This window comes from Lissotriton helveticus, chromosome 3_1, assembly GCF_964261635.1.
Source record: "Lissotriton helveticus chromosome 3_1, aLisHel1.1, whole genome shotgun sequence".
Taxonomy (NCBI): Eukaryota; Metazoa; Chordata; class Amphibia; order Caudata; family Salamandridae; genus Lissotriton; species Lissotriton helveticus.
Window position 1 is genome coordinate 739,468,976 of NC_136061.1, and position 20,243 is coordinate 739,489,218.

The 20,243-nt window shown below is 39.5% G+C and overlaps 1 protein-coding gene across 6 annotated transcripts in view; it reads right to left on the minus strand.

Moving 5' to 3' along the window:
• The window catches only part of TEAD1 (TEA domain transcription factor 1), a 505,124-nt gene that overhangs the window by 298,201 nt on the left and 186,680 nt on the right, over window positions 1-20,243 (minus strand). The window lies entirely within an intron of this gene.

The following is a 20,243-nucleotide window of genomic DNA, read 5'->3' on the forward strand; positions in this document are numbered from 1 at the left end:
GCCCCGCACCTGATTAACTTATTAATATCAGGCCTATCTGGAAAGCTTGATAGAATAAATTCCCATTCACCGCGCTAAGGTAAATTACAGCTCTCGCACCTTGCCTATGCAGATGACATCATACTCTTAAGTCTAACTAAGGTTGGTATGACCAGACTGTTAGTTGAACTTTCTGAGTTTCTGTCCACAAACAAGCTGGAAATCAATATATCCAAAACAAAAACAATGCGTGTTACCAATCGGTTCGCCCCACAATACAACATCTGACTAGAAGGCAAACTATTGTAGAACGTATCCTGCTATAAATACTTGGGACACTATATAAATAACAAGCTATCCCATTGTGACCAGAAAAACTACATGACACAGTGAGCGAGTGCCTTAACGTTTGCCTTCAGATCATTGGCAAAGAAACTGGAGGGACCATCACTAAGGCCACTGCTCTCGGTTATATCTGCTAAAACACTGCCAACCTTAACTTACGGTAGCACTACTATGCATGGGAAAGATTCTGTGATTCTCAATAACCTAATAAAAAGCATTTCCAAAAAGGTTTTTCACGAGAAGAGGAGTTGGCCTAATGGCTAGGGCAGTTGACCTCAAATCAAGGGAACCGGGTTTGAGTCTCGCAAATGACGCTGAACATCCTGTGATTCTGGGCAAATGACTTAATCTCCCCGTGCCTTACTAAAAATGAATGTGAGTAACACAACTGCTGCTATGTAAAGTACTCTGATAACCGATACCGGGTCAAGTTTGCGCTATATAAAACTCCGTAAAAAAATAATAATTTTATACTCCCTACAACCGCAGTTCGGGTTAATGAACAAATCATTGGGTAGATTTTACACGTATATAAAGGTCTGGTACCGGATAAAAAAAACCCAGAGGAAAACAGCCTCAACAAATTATTATGGTTAGAGCTGGAAAAGGATAAAAAATCGCTGACCAACCAATTTCTGGACAACGCACTTAAAGCAACTTGTACCAATGATCTTTGGAATACAAATTTGCATTTTCCAATTTTCAAGCTAGCAATAAATAAAGCAGCAAAATATCATTCTCTGATATTGGATAAAAGCATTTTTTTCCAAAGATCTCACTCGTGGACCGTGATTAATAACTACAAAGTCTTTCAAAAGGTGGCCTACCTAAATTATACATTCCCTATCCACATAAAAAGACAACTAATGACACTGCTGTTAGGAAAGTTCCCTACATTGGCTGATACAGGCACTGGAAGCAAATTGATTCAAAGGAATGCCGTCTTTGAGGCAGTCAAAAAGAAGACTTTATTCACCTCATATGTCACTTTAGCAAATTGCAACCAGCGCAAGTCACTTTTTTAAGGAGATCTTTCTTGGTTAGAGGAATAAGGTCCTGTACAACTGCGGTCATTAGAAGATTGGAGCCATACGACCCCCAAATAAATTGTAAGCATGAGCGCAAAATCCGCTCCGATCGCGGATTTTGCGGATTTTCGGTGAATCCGCGATCCGCGAACTCTCGCGGATTTACCGAAAATCCGCAATCCGCGATCGGAGCGGATTTTGCGGTCAAAAGTTCAAGCGAGCCTAATTAACGATGGCGCCGGCAAGCTGCCAGCGCCATCCTGCAATAGTTACTTAATTAGCTTCAACAGGAAGCTCTAATAGATAAGATACAGCAGGGGCTCGAGCGCCTGCTTTATTTTAACAGTTGGAGCTTCCTGTTGAAGCTAATTAAGTAACTATTGCAGGATGGCGCTGGCAGCTTGCCGGCGCCATCGTAAATTATTTTCAAAGGTGGTGTCTTCTTGAATAAATATGAAGGGCAGGGTTCATTCGGGCACGACGGTCCTGGCACAAAAAAATAAACCTCAACAGGAAACACTTGCAGATATCAATAAAGCATGTGCCCTAGTTGAAGCTTAAATTCAGTGACTCATTCATCAGGGCAAAAATTAATCTGCTGCTCTGATCGGTCTCTGCCCTTTTATACACACAAGAGGCATGCTCGCATGGACGCCCCGTCCGTTTGGCCCCGCCCACACACTCGAGGTGTGCACCGTCTTCCCGCCATTTACCCACTATGATGGACATTTCACTCAAGGGACCCCTGCGCACTTCGGCGCGATTGCATAGTAACACACACTTGGCCGCTGGAACTAGTTGAAGCGCAAATGCAGTGACTCATTAATCAGCCCAAAAAAAATCGTGAGCGTTGGGAGGCTGGGCAGATGTGCCTTCTTCCCAAATATATCATCGAAAATCCGCTGTGATGCTGCTCTGATCGGTCTCTGACCTTTTAGACACACAAGAGGCATGTGCGCTCGCGTGGAAGCCCCGTCCGTTTGGCCCCGCCCACACACTCGATGAAGCCCCGCCCCCAAATCCGCAAATCCGCTAAATCTGCGGATTTTGCGGATCCACGATCCGTGGATCCGCTAAATCGCGAATCGTGGATCCGCAAAATCCGCCCATGCTTAATAAATTGTACATTAATAAAGTTTCTTCTCGCTCATGACCAAGCAGTGAAGGCGGAAGCACTTCAGTGATGGTAACCTTAACTTTATTTTCCAATATATATACATTTTTACATTTTAAATGTATTACTACAAATGTATATATATATATACATATATATTTTATTACTACATTTAAAATATAAGACACTATTATAAAATAGTACAGTATAATAAATATTTTATTCACTATATTATATATTCATGTCAATAAATGTAAAATATAACAACTTAATACAATGTAAGTTAAGTATATTTAGCAATTATGTTACACTCTATATATATATTTAAATATACAAACATATATATGTGTGTGTGTTTGTCTTTATATATATATATATATATATATATATATATAATACAAATATTAGTGGAATATATGCAGTTTGCATTATATTATGTTTATGTGTTAAAATATTTAACATTTACTACTTTAAACTCCATTTATATTAGAAAATCAATATGTTTGACTATTTCTTGACGATTTTAGTATCAACTGTATTTTTTTTTGCGATATTTTTATACTTACCATTATCAACAAAGGGACACAATATTTTGGTGAATGATGTTTTTGACACAGTATTTGTGTCAATAAATATTGTTTACTTTGATATTGTGTGAGTGATCCCCGAGTAATCCGAAATCTATTTTTGAGCACACAAGTTTGGGTGAGTGTTACTGTCTCTCTTCTTTCCAAATAAAGTGTGATCAACCAACTGTAGCTTTTCAGACTCTTGATGTCTAAGACTACTTATTAATATTTATTTTAATACCAATGTTTCTGTCTGGTCTGAGCCAAACCACAAAAATGAACTATGGAATAACTCCTACTTGTGGAATGCATTGCCAATCTAGGCCTAATGGAAATGAGATTATTTGGGTTAATCGTTAAAGACAGGATAGAGTGAAAAAAAGAGAGTAGGAGAGTGAAAGACAATAAATTGCATAGACCAATTATTTTTTGTGAGATCAGAAATGGCACAACCACTAAATATTGTGCTGACAGGTGTGACACATATGGTTTGTTTGGCCACCCTAAGAGTGGGTTTCTGTTTTGTGCCCCACTCGAGTGAGAAATAGAAAGGAACACCATTTCCAGTTTTAGTCCATTTAAATGTATCTCTGTTTCTGTGGGCAACAAAACAATATGTTTATTTTTATTTGCCTATTTTCTTTTACAATATTTCTGAACTCCTTTTAGACGGGTCTACAGGCTTTGCACTGATTGGGCTGTCCGAAATTAAATGCCTGCAAACAACAGTAACAGTATGATATGTACTCCTGTCTGACAGTATGTGTGTTAGCATTAATAAATTGTAATAGTCCATTGTTTCTGAAACTAAACAGTTATTGAAAGATTAGGGGCATGCCTCTAATCACGACCATTCCTTTGTCGGTTCTTCTCTTTTACAAAACTGGATTATTTTGGGTTTGCAATAATGGAGTATTTTGATACCTTCAATCAAAACTGATACAAAGCTAAAGCTTCCAACGAAGTCTTCATGCAAGATTGTTCATTGAATGTAATTTGGTTGAAAAAGGTCAAACATTGTTAACACAACTACATATGGATATACTTCATGATACACAATTGCCTATTTGATTGTGTGCTGTCTAGTTCTAAGCCCAGCCTGACAATTCAAGATATTATTTCTTTCTATTTACTCATGTGCTCTCTCTACTAAACCTTTAACAAAGATGCCAACAGAGAACACAATAGTTTGATAGTCAAGGTGTAACGTTATCCCTGTTTTTTTTTTTAGAATTAAAGTACGTCAGCTCACAATTTAGCAGGTAAAGCCTATGTAAACACTCACAGGGACAAAGTTTTAGCAAAGAGGGAAGACCTGATGAAGTTATTCATCATTTCTCAGGGTACATCCGACCCTTAACCCCTTCAGTGCTGATGACGAGCTCAGCTCGTCATGCAGCACGGTGGCGCTCTGCTGATGACGAGCTGAGCTCGTCATGGTCTCCACGGAATGCCCATTCGGGGATAATTCCCCTGCTGGCTGGGCGTTCCATTGAGCGGGCGGGCCATGATGAGCTCAGTTCGTCATCAGCACAGCGCCACCGTGCTGCATGACGAGCCGAGCTCGTCATCAGCACCGCAGCACTGCGCGCGGTCCCCCTCCCCCTGCACAGCAGGGCAATTAGCCCCGCGGCGATGGGGTTAAGCATCTTGGAAGACGACAGCATCAATGGAGGCTGGGCATGCGCTGTCAGAGAAAATAAGCTTAATGGCTATTTTCGGTATGCCGAAATCTTCTATTTTTGCACAGTCCTCCTCACAATTAGTAATCATTTCACTGTATAAGTATATTAAATAAAAGATAGATGATTAATGAAACAGATGCATTTCTAATTTGTGAAGAAAACTCAGGCAATCAGTTTGAAGAATCTGCTGGATGGACTTAAAAGTTAAAAAAGTAGTTATGTGAGCAAAAGAAAATATTTTCGAAAGCTCAAAGAATCATAGTCTCATTGACTAATTGGTTACGGGAGCTGACTTATTTCTGTGCAACCTAATACGACTATTTTTTGCTAACCTCTACTGTTCTTGGGAAGGCACATATGACATTAATTACCACCCAGGTTTTCACTCTTGCCTCCCTGTGAAATCCCATATTTCCATAATGTCAGTAATATCTGCTTAGCTCAATTGAAATACCTCAAGTCTCTATAAAATAAAGGCTACGTTTAAATGTAGTTGCTTGATGTGTGGATACTCAGGTATCCCCTGAAGAGCAGCTGAAGGAAGTATTTCCCTTGTGTTTGAAGGTTTGGAGAGCATGTGTAATTGATACTAGTAAATACTGACACAGTAAACTAGTACAAGCTTAAAATGACATGTCTATATGTTGTTGTAGTATACAAACGCACAGAATTTAATATTTCACCTACTAACATTCATTAATCTTGGTGAGAGTGAATGAAAAACAACGACCGATTTGAGAAAACTGGGGGAGCAAGTTGTCCTCTAGCACCTCGTGCTTAACCCAGAGAGCAAAAAGAGAGTATTTCCAAGGTGTATATTTATATTAAAAATGATTCGTTTCATTACTATCTGACACCGCAGACAGATGTAATACAATGAATCGGAATTGCTTTATATTGATATAAACATATGTGCAATATAGACGTTTTTGCAATAAAGCAAAGACAGACAGGAGAAATATCTTCCTGTTAAGTGTGACATGTTTGCAGCCTCTAGTCATACGGGCCTCCTTGCGCACTGAAAGAAGCGCTTCCTATCGTTAAATATTCGAGGCGCAATAATGTCACTGCTTTCCGTGCGTAGACATTTTGAGTGAAAATGCAGCTGATATTACTGCACCTCTACAACGATGGGCTGATAAAGTAACGCAGCCTAGTCAGCCTGGTCAATTATTGCGTGGCCCCTAGGGGCCAATTAATGCCATCCATTATGGTTTGAATCATTCCTCCAATTATCCACAGCTAACTATGTCATCACGTATATTACTCGAGTGCAGGTCTATTTTGTTGCAATCTGTCTTGTAGGAGAGCAGCCACACATGAATCACAATTGACTCGGACAACTGCAAGCATAATTTCAGAAGATGAAAAGACAAATGTGGTAGTCATTAGCGGTCCCCTGAGGAATTACCGTCAAGCAATTGTAATGTGCTAAGACTGCACTAGTGGGTACCCGCTGAACAAATCAGCCAGAGGTTTAAATCAATATTTTCAATTTCATAGGATCAATTGTGTGCTTGAGCAAGATGGAAACTTGTTAGCAAATGGCAGAATGTGTAAATGAAAAGTCAAACTTCTTATTATTTGTTAAGAAGGACTCGGCGCACTGCCTCATGCCCCAGGCAAGCGCTAATACTTTCATGATCCAGTTGCTTGGGCATTCACTGAGAATCAGGCAGTTCTCAAATCTTAATGGAGTGGAACAGGTTAGAGATATACATGATGAACACAGGGATCGTTAAAAATGATTGAGGCATCAATGGCTGTGACAATGGTGTCCTTATCACATATTAGGGAGGAAGCAGATGAAGTTCAAGTCCAAAAGCAATGCTACCAAGTACTTGCAGCTACAAGTACTTACATTGAACAACAGTTGATTAATACACTCCAGACTGAGAAAAAGCAAGTTAAATATGTTACAACTCGTCTACCATTTTTGTCCAAGTGAGATCTAACAAATGGCAGTCTTGCCATTTTGTAGCAAAGTAACGGAACTCTCAAAATGCAAATGCAAAATATACATTTAAAATTCCAACTATATAAGAATAGCAATTTTCTAAACCCCCATCCCAATAAAGAGAGAATTGTTTTCACTAAGCAGATACAACCCGTGGTCCTCACTACAGGTCTAATGTTGTGATGTCAAAGTCTGCAAGAATCCTCAGCACTCACACACAGAAAGTGCAAAAGCATCAAGTGACATCTATCTGTTTTTTTCGACTGTGCTGTTTTATAGTTACTCCAAAGAACAAAACAAATGCCAGTACTGGACGTCACTTCTCTGTACTGAAGCCGACCTTTATGAAAAGAACATACCGGTCCATGTGTTAACTCACGTCACTAGTTTATTGGTTATTTTTTGTTAACTAGTGGAACATTATTTTTTTCAAATTTTTAAATCAAGAACTTATTTATGCATATGTACAACTATAATACATTTATCAAACAATACAATACATCATAATACAAATTTACAATACAATATACAACTTCACAACACATCCAACTCTCACACTGGCCTAATCAATCATCCATCCCTTACATACAAAATAAACACTAAGGGCCTAATGTCAAACAGTGGATTATCTATCCATATAAATGATACAGCTTCTCAATATGAATATAGTTCCAAAAAAGGTAGTTTGGGAATGAACCCTGTCTCTTTAATGTATTTTTATACTATATTTACAAATGACAAAAGGCGCCAAAACAGGTCGACGCGTTTCAAACCCCCGAGTGCGGGGTTCTCCTCAGGACCGACAAATTCTTAATAATGCAAAGTGTACTCTTAGTCCAAGTGAGATGATGCAAAGGAACACTCTATTTATGGTGCAGCAACATGATCGGGTAAAGTCGAATTAACAAACTTCCCAGAAATCCACTATTCAAGCGTGTTGTAGTTTTCGTCCTTGTACCGGATTTATTCCTTCAGAATACCGTTTGAGACGTGAGTAAATTCATTTACCCGATCATGTTTTATAGTTATTCACCATGGGACATATTAACAACAGACAGCGATAAATAGCGCAAAGCGCGCTTAGCGCTTTAATATTTATCGCCATCTATCGCTGGGATTTATCACCATGCTTGTGCTGTATTTACAACGCTTAGCGCAATGGCTATATAAATTCCAGCGAATCGCGGGGTAATCGCCGTTTTGCATGGAACATCGCTGGTTTTCCAGCGATGTTTCCTGCAAAACTGCGATATTCTTGTTGATACGACCATGTGATCGTAACCAAGAATCCACCCCCCCATGTTAGGTATGGGTTAGTCATAATTTTAGCAGACGGAAGTTATTGCCGAAAACAGCGGTTTTCGCCCAAAACTATTGTCTGCTAAAATGCGTGGGCCACCTTGTAAACATCGCGATGTGCACATCAGAGATATTTACAAGGTTGTACTGCCCAGTAACGCCCACTTTGCATCTCATTAGAGATGCAAAGGGAGGCGTTGGAAAAAAGGGCTATGGATGTTAGCACCCTCTTGTAAATAGGGCAATATTTTTATCTTCGCTTTTTTGGCTTTAAAAGGCAAAAAAGCGGAGATATGGCCCTTGTAAATATGCCCCCATGCATTTATTGCAACGCAAGCAGGGAGAACTCTTCTAGCTGTGAAAACCCTGGTATTTTTCCACACACTTGGTCTGCACTTTAATGGGTTACTCAACATAGGTGAATGAAATCTGTGGTAACACTATAAAATTAGAAGGCTGGTCTCAAAGATGCTACATGCCTACAGTAGGTGTGCACTTGTAATAAGTCTTTTAGAACAAGGTAACAAACTTGTGATCAGCACCGGTCAATTTTTGCCTAGGCTCATATGCATTTTGAGACTGTTCCACGAGCTATGTAAAATGATTATCGGATTATCATTATCATTATTATTATTATGATAATCCCAGAACAGATGGGGTTTTACATCCATTCTTACACAGTAATATTTCAATACTTCAAATGCCTTGATTTTGATTGCCATCAATGCTATGCACAAAATCAAATTACAATCAGTTTGGCCTCTCTGTGCTTTCCACTGTAAAGATCTTTAAGTCGAAGTAATGTTTTTTTTTTTATTGGTCTTATGAAGTTCTACTTCTAGCTGTACCAGTACTTGGACTGTTTCTACAATCGCATGTGACTGTAACATTATATGCCATTCCTAATGGTAGGTCTTACCAGCCGCTGCTGCATCGCATTTTGTAATGCAGGGTGCACTACGAAATTCGTTTTATTTACTAAATTGTTTACTTACTTGCAATTATCCATATTCCGTTGTTTACCACCCTCCACTCTGCCCCTCCCCCGCACCGCCTTCCTGCCCCACTGAACTCCCTCCACGGGCCGCAGCTGGGTCTTACCCTAACACCATCCCTAGCCTTAACACTGGCGCTATTGCCTGTACTTGTCTTAATTATATGCAATTCCAATTCTTTTACATTCTTCTATTTTAAAAAAGTTTGAGAAAATTAAATTTAAGAAATAATAGCTTGCCAAAAATGTAAGACTACATTTTTAATAATTTTGTTTAAACGTTTCTTTTTTACTTTGATTGTTAATTGAATTGTACATTTTCATATTGAATGTATTTAATTCACTTTAAATAAGGCCTGTGTAGTAATTAATTTTCTTAACTACATTTGATATTATCTGATACTGACATACATTCACAATCATCTGGAAAATGAACCATGATCTTAAATTGAATTTATTAATAACTTACTGTTTCTCCGGTTATTTTAAACTATTCATTTGTAATTAAACACATTCTATAAGAGTAATTGTTTTAACTAAAGCATAAGGGCTCTCATATTCACCATTCTTTTCACTAAATTAATTACATTAGTCAAGTTCATCTCTTTCATTTTGACTAGTAAAGTGACCTTTATATGTGCTATATTTAACATTTAGGGCCTAATTATGATGTCGGTCGGACCGCTTCGGGGAAGGAAACACCCGACGATAGGTTGGCGGTTCTGACAACCACATGGAGCGGTCGCAAACTTCCATTTTTCAATGGGAGCTTGTGCGGCCTGCCGAAACCACCCGCAGCACAAGCTCCCATTGAAAAATCCAAGTTTGCAAACATCCCTGCACCGTGTGGCAGGCACCGTGGATGCAGGGATGTTTAGGGAGGCCATAGGTGCACCCCAGACCCAAATGCAGAGGGCCAGGGACGCCCCTTTCTAATATCGAGTCTCAATGCCTTATACTGTTGTTTTGTAAACACATTTGCGGTCGTAAAACACTTGCAGTTTAGTACCCACTTCAAGTAGCTGGTAAACCACTCGCAAACGGGAAGGAGTCCCCGGAGGACCCCTTCCCGCTTTGTGAGTGTGTGCGAAAATATTTTAGGCAGTGGTTTCAGGGACCACTGCCTGCCCTTAAAAAAAATGAAGCTGAAAAGTTTCATTTTTCTTTTTTAAATGCAGCCCGTTTTCCTTTAAGGAAAAGGGTCTGCATTTAAAACAAGCATTGGCATAGCCAACAGGTCTCGCCTTTGGGACTTTATAAGTGTTTAGTCAGAGCTTTTGGCTTTGCCAATGTTTTTGCTTAAAGACAATATGTTATGTAGACAACCAGTGACCAAAAGGTGACTTGTGGTGCCAAATAAATGTTTTAAATATAGAGGTGAGATGGGGAGTGAAAAGGGACAAGCAACCAGCACAAAACTGACATACAGGTGAACAACAGGGAAAAAAAGAGAAAATGGTATGTAGTGAAAATGAAAAAAACTTCCATGCAGAGACAAAAATGGAAATGCAGAGAAAGAAGAGATAGACAAGCTGAGAAACTGAAGTGCAAAACGAAAGAGAGAAAAGTGTCAGATACAAAGGGGTTTATTATTGGGAAAAGTACATTCCTCAGAATATGGTCTCTGAGAGAACCAAGAGGAAGCATTTTCTCTCACTGTACAAGGATTCAGCATTACAGCAGATTCAATATAGATTAAAATATAATATATATCATTATTAAATAAAAGTAAGTTTCCTTCTAGCCAGCAACCATAAAGCAGCATATGAATTTAAAATAATCACCAATATTAAGGTATTTAAAACTTACTGTCCGAGGTGATATCATTCTTTGTGGATTACGTGATCCTTGGTATTTAGATATTTGTTATTTATTTGATTATCATTGTTTGCCTAGCAACCTAGCTGTTGCACAAGCTAAACCTGCAGCACTGAATAATGCAACATAATTAACTAAATACATGTCTGGGGGATGCATCAGCCACTGGCACATGAGAGAAATGATATCCTGCCCGTGAATATTCCTCAACCCAATGTTCTGTCAACACTCAATGTTATAGGCCACAATCTTAGTTACAGAAATGACTGTCTCATATTATCTTTGGGGAATTGCCAATAAGTTTGTTTGGGGGTGGAGGATCCCTAGATATATTGCTGGTATGAGAGTTCAGATCCTGTCACCTATGTCATGATGAAACTAAGCCTTCACTTCATCGAGCTATATCTACATGAACCTGGACATAACTCATTGTTTCATTATTCAAAACCTGCGACCCGAATACCTCTTTACTAATTGGTGCAGACAATTGCAGCTCGGAGAAAGTCATTTCACAAGTTAAATTATTTTCTTGAACACCACACCACACCAGATCTATAAATGTCTCACCTAAAAGCAAAGTTCTGTTTAGAAAAAAGGTTTCCCTGTTTTGATTACATGGTCTGCAACTTGCCCTACTTTTAAGTGCCACAAACCGCGCTCTAAATGTAGAGACCTTTTTCATATGCTGGGTTCATTTTGTAATCGACGAGGGGGGAACTATCTGGGAAGCATCAATTGAGAGGTCAAAAAATGGGGGTTGTGTGGCTGATGGATTCTGTAGTTACATCCTGAGTTATTTTGTTTTAGCAAGGAGTATATAATGGAGTCATGTTTTTTTTCAGTGGTTGTAGGATACACTTATGTAAGGTTATGAGAACTCCATGACTTGGTTGAGGGGGGAGGGAGGCAGAACAAGATAAATACCGGGTTTCCCACTGTCCACGGCAGTAAACAAAGTCATCATATCTAAAGTTATCCAGGGCTGTATATGCCATCTTCTCTGATGAAAAACACTTGCCAAGAGCCTGCAGCCCCCTGCCTCCACCTTCCCCCGCCACCTGCTCCTTCTCCATCACGGTGCCACTGAGAAGCACTTTGGCGCCCTCCGGCTTGTCAGTCAAAAGCTGTATCCGAGCACAGGTGACTGACAGGCTGTTTGACAGCAGAGAAGGAAACTGAATGCACACCTCCACATCTGGATCACTGTTTGACAAAACACTTGACACGGAAAAGACATACATTCATAGGACTTCGTGCTCGCCTATTGTTAAGGAGAAGGAGTCAGTGTAATTGCAAGTCACAAGACATCCCATGTAATCCCCAGTAGACCACAGAAGCCCACCTGGGCTCTAAGTGGGTATGAAGTGACTCTCGCTTGAAGGGAATTTATCTCGCCACAAAATGCTTTTTACCAGACCTGAAAAAGTTGACTTTGTTTCCATGGTAGCGGCACGCCGAACTTTGCGAGTTTCCTGCCTTCGTTCCTGTGCCAAAAATCAGTAACTTCTGTTTTTTTTAATGCTGCTTTTTCAGAGTCTGAGAAACTACACCCATTGACATCTGGCAAACCGTCCTGCGTGCCTTTGTCATTTGGGGAGGCATTGTTTATAGCTAAAACAAGAAAAAAACAAGCGGGGCAGCGCGGCGACTGTGAATGCGCTAATTATAAACAGATGGCACTGCTGCTCGCTCCCGCAAGCTGTAGGCCGTGGGCAGATACATTTACTGTGAAAGGCGGGACAGGCACCCTCCTTTGGCCAATTGCGGGCTTTCAATTTTTGAAAGCCACACGCAATGGCCAATCCCTTCAGCTTTTCAGCAAACTCCACACACACAAGTTCGATGAAAATCTGAAGTGATTCCAAGAGGTCGATTTCCGAAAGCAGCGCACGCGCGCTGTGCTATGCTCGACTAAAAAATAAAGCTGTTTTATTTTAAAAGCAGTGACAGACATCCCTGTGTGTGCCAGCCATTCCCAATGGGGTCACAAATTGCACTTACCTCATGAATATTGGTAAGGCATGCAATTTATGACACCATTGGGAATCGCAAACAGTGTCTGAGACACTGTTGAACATTCACTTTAGCGAGTCGCAAATTGCGAGTTGCAAATCGGCGCAACTTGCAGCTTGCTAATGTGAATGCTCGTACATCTGCCCCTTAAACTTAAAATTGTAATGGTTGAAATGGGAGAGTTAATTAAGCAAAATGTATACACCTAACTTAAGCTACCATAATTATACCCACGTGGACACAGCACATAAAAGAGAGCACAGCTGAGCACACAGGGGATTTTTCTTACTTTGGGGGCTATGTTGCATCTGACTACATTTTGGCCGTCGAAACTGGGAATCAACCTGGCACACAACATTATGATGCTATAAACCAAACCTACAGTTACATTACAGAATTTTTGCCCGAGCACTCAAAATTTTAGTGCACAGAGAGAACCAGACTAGCAGAAGTAACCCTAAGATGACAGCTCTTATGAACCCTGCTATCATAATAGCTTGAGACACCACCAAGGATTACCTTCCAGTGTGGGTTTTCATCATAAAATAGACAAGAAAGGCCACACGTGATAGAGTCAGAAATTGGTAGTGGGCCAAGGGTATTTGTGTTGCAGGGAAGAGTGGTTCCCTATCATATATGCAGCATGCAGTTACTAAATGTTCTATATTGCTGCCGTCACAGCTCAAGACTTGAGGAGCCTCATCGGCGGGGGGCAGAGTTTCGGCAATGTACCTAAGAACCGGGCACAATCTGTATGCCATCCATACATACTGTTGATAAAAATATATGCTATTTTCTGGTGGAAGAAAGTGGCCTTTCTTGCCTCTGCAATGCAGGCAAATCATTAGAACATTTAGATTTATAACGTGTATATTTAGGAATGGTTAAATGTTATGTATAGGTACATTTCCACTAACTGATTATTTTTCTTAACGAGGAAAACATTATTCCTTCGGAGAAGCCAAATTCTGCAAGATCTCCATCAACAGACTTGTTCCTTAAGGGCCATATGTATGAAGCCAATTTGCGATCGCAAACACTGAAATTCACAGAATTTCAGCATTTGCGATCGCAAATTAGCAGTGTGCAATGTAGCACACAAAAAACCCCTCGCAAAATAAGGAATCGCAAATTTTGCAAATGCATTTCAGGAATCGCAAATTGCGAGTCCATAAATGCAATGTAAGAAGCACAAATGAAAGTGCGATTTAGCCTTAAGGAATCGCAAATTAAAACCAACTTCAAGTTGGTGGTAAATTGCGATTTCACTTAAAAATGCACTATTTTGCATTTTTTAAAGTGCCATGTGGCGCACATACATGCCCTCAGGGCATGTATGCGTGCCACATGTGCACACATGCACATTTCAGGGGTGCAACAGGGTGTCCTTTTGACACCCTGCCACCCTTGAAATTGCATACTCAATTTGTGATTCTCTAATTGCTAATCGCAAATTGAGAATGCCTTCCCATTCATTCCTATGGGCCTCGTAGCCCATAGGAATAAATGGGAAGGTATTCCCTATTTGCGGATCTCAATTTGCGATTCGCAAATAAGGAATATGTGGGAGCCGCAAAATTATTAGCAAATCTCACATACATTGCATTTTGCAATTCTCAAATTGTGATTCGCTGAAAATCGCAATTTGAGAATCGTAAAACAACATTGTGATATATATGGCCCCAAATCTCCAATCCTTTTTAGGGCAGGAGATGATCCACAAGGGATTTTGGGCACTCACAAACCTGCAAGTTTGTATCTTACACCTACCCTTGCAGACGGCTCCACCATGGAGCCGCGGTATTTGGGCAGTTTTATTTGTACATGTGAGTATATCTATTCATATGTGAAAGCACCTGTTTGTGGCACAATCGCTGAATTTGCATTAGTAATTGCTGCTATTTACACACATAAGCACACATATTGTTTTCATAAATTGAGTCTAATAAGAGGACGAAATAGTTATAGTAGGCTCACTTTGTGCTACTCAAAATAGCAAGGCCATATAAGTAAAATATAGATATTATTGTCAATGTAGAACAAAACACGCAAAGAGGTTTGAGGCAAGAGCCTGCACCGGTCACTTCAAATGGCTGGCTAGTTTGGTGAGGGTGCTAGGAAACCAGGAAGTGCACCCCTCAACACTGACTATTGGGGTGATTCTCCAAAAACAAGCACAGAAAAAATGGAATCAGCACACATCAATTTAAAGTATTATTTAAAGTTCAAATGATATCATGTCCATGATGATTTCAAGAAACTGAGAGGTCCAGATTTTTCTTTGTAATCAAAAATATTTTCTTTATTGATAAATATTTACAGTCGTTAAAATCCAGTATTCACACATTTCATTAAGCCATTTAGCTAACGCGTTTCGTCTCGAGAGAGACTTCTTCAGTGCTCTAAGTTTTACACATTCTGCGAACATATGCTGAAACGATTGCTGCTGGCCACCCTGCCTCTTAATGTTGATGTTTACTTTATCATCATTGCTGTAAGATTATTATTGTGACACTACAACTTTATGTGTCTTTACAACTCTTTTCATTGTTATTGGATCTTGGATATAATATATTTACACAACTTAGATAACCCCTACGTTCTACATCTTGTGAGTGCGCATGGGCAAGACGTACAACGTAGGGGTTATCTAAAAAGAAGGATGGCGGAAGGAGGAAAGAGAACGGCCATGACGAGGAGAAGGCAGCCACGGCGGTAAGTGCCTTTTTAATTACTTTATAATTACTTTGGGGGGGAGGTGCGGAGCGGAGTGAAGTTCCACGGAGTTGTTTGCCAACTCTGTGGGACTTCGCGTAGAGGCATTACACCTGCTCCTCCCATGGTTAGTGATGATAACTGCTCTTGCTAGCTGTCTGTAGGCGAGATTTAAGAAGAAGAACTTCCTGCCCATCATGTCCCTAGAGCAGTAGCAGAGTACCTAAAAAGGACTATATCCAGTCACTCAAATTGACAGACTCCAGTTTCAGAAGGAAACAACAGAAAAATATGGATGTCACCCACACCAGCCAATTAGTAGCAAGTCCATACTAACAATGTTATATACCATGACAATCTGCTAAAAATTAAGCTGACAACATATATCACAAAATCTTCCCAGTACAAAATTTCAACCTGTAAAAAAAAGAGTGTAAAAAGTGAAGTTTTACATAGGTTTCAAAATTAGTCTATGGCTAAATTCAAGTCATGCTTTTTGCAATTTCGGAAACTAAATTGTGACTTTAAAGTTAAGAATCAAATTGCTCACAGGTTCTCAAGTATAGATCCATGTAATAAGCAAAACCAGAAACATGTCACATAATCAAAAAATAGCTATCCTGAGGATTAATTACATTGATCTTGTATGTTTGTCTGTACATTCACTCATAGGCGAGCGCAAAGTATGTGCAAATCCCTGTATTTATATATATTTACTATTAATTACATTGATCATGTATGTTTGTACATACACTCATAGGCGAGCGCAAAGTATGTGCAAATCCCAGTATTTATATATATTTACTAGCACAAATCACCCAATTTCAAACTGCAACCCACTACTAACTAAAATGTATACAAGTATGTTATGTTATGTTATTTTGTGGCTTTTATAGCGCACGGCTACTCAGAAGAGTGTCCTGGCGCTTTATTAACATCCTGAAAAGCAAACATAAAACACAGAAAAAAAAGAAGGGAAAAGAGGAAATTTAAAATCTAAGAGGCAAACAGCCAAGTTTTTAAGTATATGGTTCCACTATATCCTAAGTATTAATGATATTGTATAACCGTGTGTTTTTCATGAGCCACAACACATTGGTTAGTCAGGGCCGTAGTTATGTCTACAAGTCTTCTGAGGATAGAATGTTGTATTCTATTTCTAGATGCAATTTTTAAAGCCTAAAAAACAGAAACAACAACAAAAACGTAAACACCCTGAAAAATCCAGGTGGGTTGAGATTAGCTGGTTCTTTATTATTATCCTACCAATAATGTTCAAATTAACTTGTGAAAAAGAATGTACATCACACGAATATGTTCACTGTCCACATGTACATATGTTGCCAATTATGCATATTTCCCTGTGCTATATGTGAGCTGTCATGAAAGGGAACTTTGCTATATGTTTCAAATCCTCCCAGAGCAAGAATTCTTTGAGTGATCTGCTTAGACCTCCAAGTGAAGGGACAGTGCCCTGTCACTATGAAGAGACCACTTTTTAAGACCTGTCTACATTTATTTATCATTCATTAAAACGTAGGTGCACTGTTCCCCAAAACCACTTAGGGAGTGGAAAACACATGATTCTTCCCTGAACTTCCCAGAATCTATAATGTACAAATATCTCTCAAAATAAACTCTCAGTCCCATGATGTGTGAAAGCAGAACTGTTTTGGGTGATTGGATAGACTGCCTTAAACAGCATATCATAAGGTGTTCGCCTGTAACCCCAAACACATAACATGATAAGGGAACCTCCACAAACCTTGCACCACGATTTATTGGAAGATCATAGAGACCTTCGTAAGCATAAACATTCTTAGCTACTTCTTCGACACATTTTGCAGTTGGAAAGGTGCGAGGAAATATGTAGGCCACCCAATAAGAGAGCTCAAGGATTTCGGTGTGCTGAGCTGATATCTCGTGGAACACAAGATGTGAGTAAGATTTGTAAGAGGAGAGCATGGAAGTGGTGTGTGTTAATTGAACTATGCCAAGAGATCACAGCCTTTTACTCTGCTTTAAATCTGAACATTTTGAGTGCTTTTTGAAAGGAATGAAGGGACTGCATTTTACTAAAAGTATCTTTTTATCAGCACATGCATGATTCAGAAGATGAGATATGGTCCTTTTTTGAGGTTCCATTGACTCACTTGAATACAAATATCCATTACGATTCAGGGAAGTCAGTTCCTCCTGTAATTATGGGGGTCTTGCGAGCACAGAGGCTTCGGAGAGGCCTGTTGGGGGTAGCACTGCCCTGTGTGGATACCTTAGAGTCTATTGTTTGCAACCAGTCATTGAGAATCTGAAAAAGTCCTGATGTGATACAATCAGACAGTCTCTTCATTTTAAAAGTTCTTCTTCCATCTTAACTTCTAGGACTGCCAATGCTACAGCCCCTGGTCTGCTGTGTCTGGCCTCCAAAACAGGCCTTGTGATCTGCATGGATTTAGTGGATAATGAGTTCCACTGGATTCTGGCATTGTAAAACTGGGCCCAAGCTATTATTTTCTAGATGGGGCCTAGGCTCACAAGCCGAGTTGGGGCACCCCTTCTTATCGGGCTCCTCCTTCTTGTCCAGTGCTTTGAGCAAGTGGACAGCCACTCTGGAGAAATGCTGCAACACACCTTAAGAGTAAATCTCCCTTTTTAATGATGGACGTTTTTTTAGTTTTCTCTACCTTGGAGGCCGGGGTGTAGTCTCTGGGGTCCTGGTGTTTCCACCAAGAGCAGCCCGAGGCCCTAGTCGCCTGTCATCATGGTTCCATTAGCCACAGCGACAATTCCTTTTTACTGCGAGCTCCATGCTGGTGGCAAAACGTGTGTGTTTACAAAATAACAAAGATGTGCGCTGATAATTCTGGTTCATACAGAGACTCATGCAATGGCATATCCTAGGTTATAATGGACGACTTTTTGGTGCAAACACTATTCTCAGCATAAGCATGCTCACACAGTGTCCTGCAGCAAGAAATACCTGCATGCAATGCTATTCTTTTACGCATAGGAAGCAAACACTAGTTTAGTGTAATTTAGGGTACACCTGAGAAACGTGTTGTAATCAAATTGTTTGAAATGTAAATGTAATAATATGACGTGTAACCTCTGACGAAACGCCAATAAAAATATATTTAAAAAAACAAAGAGACGTGCAAAATATATATAACTTGTGCTGCAGGCTCTTGGAAAAAGTTAACCTTGACCTCTATGAGAATTCAAAGGTCTCCTCCGATCTTCGCAATGGTATGAAATCTCCACCGTCCTTGCAAAAAGCCTGTTCAATTGCAGCCCATTGTTTATTAAAGGCACTCAAAATGAAACACATTTATCACAATTGCTGCCGAAAAACAACAGTGATAACTTCTATACCTTTGTGCGCTTTTACAAATGTTCACAGCCAGCACTTCTGCTTAATGGCACCGGAATAACGAACACCCACAGTGCGACACATTTTGGCTACGCTATTTATATTTTCTTCTAGCGGGGAATCAGACGCGTAATACAATTTTGCCCTACAAAGTGATACATATCATGTCTGTGGAAACAGAAGCATAGATTAAAAAACCTGTCTCTAATGATAGGAAAGTCATTACACAGGAACATGAAGAAACAATTTGCTTAATACAGCGCTAGCATAGCCTTAGGGTGCAAAAAAGCCATTTTCGTTGAGCCCTAAAGCACACGCTAATGTAGTTCTATTTTACTTCTAGTTAAAACAGTTAATACAACATCTTTGTTCTGAAAAATTCAATATTGTTTCTCAGCATGGATTCAATTTCAAACTGAAAATGCAAGATACGTTACATACCTTTAAATCACTATTTGCGCAAGGGCAGTCAGCAATGGCCAGACTTTGAACTTTATAGCATTACTAGCAAAACATGTTTATTAGCTACACCAACAGAAGAAGGTATCTTTGAACAGGTGGAAGGGACCTATACTCGGTAGAAATGATTTTTTTAAATTTTGTTTCATGGCAATATATCCTAAAACTGGAATATGAGAAATAACATAGTTGATATGTTACTACCTAGACAATATCGAATATTTAGCAACTTTGAATTAAGATTACGGGAATTAAACTACAATTACAATATAAATGATGGATAGAATGCATTCCAAAGTGTGTGTTTAATGACAAATAGATCACTGCTTTTTGAGTTATGCTTCCTTCTCGCGTTTTGCACCAAAGAATGCTCTTTTCACATATAATTTAATTCTTCTTATAGCATTTCATAAGTACACATAATACGCATAATGCCAACTTTAGCAGGCGTACAAATAATGTAGTGATTTCTTTCTGGCTCATACAACTAAGTTCAAATGTGCCTACATGGGCAGACTGAGACTTTTAAACTGCTAGCTCTGTTATACTACTTATGCATACTCTGGCATACCAAATAACTGTCCATCAAGCGCTAGGAAAGGTTTGATATAAATTAAGGGGGATCTGACAAAAAAATCAATAAAACTAATAAAACAGATTTTCGCAAACCTCCAGGATTAAAGGATTGAAAATAAAAGTGGACTGCAGGTGGTAGCTGTAAAGAATACCCAATGGTCAAGAACCAGGCTTTAGAAACTGGGTTTGCATGATCCCTGTCGATGGATAGTATTTCCAGAGTGTTTTAAGAGATAACCGTTTTCTGTGTCTATTGTTCAGCACTGATTTGATCTAATCTGCTGATCTGGTTCACTGAACCTAAAAAACTGATTAATGTGTG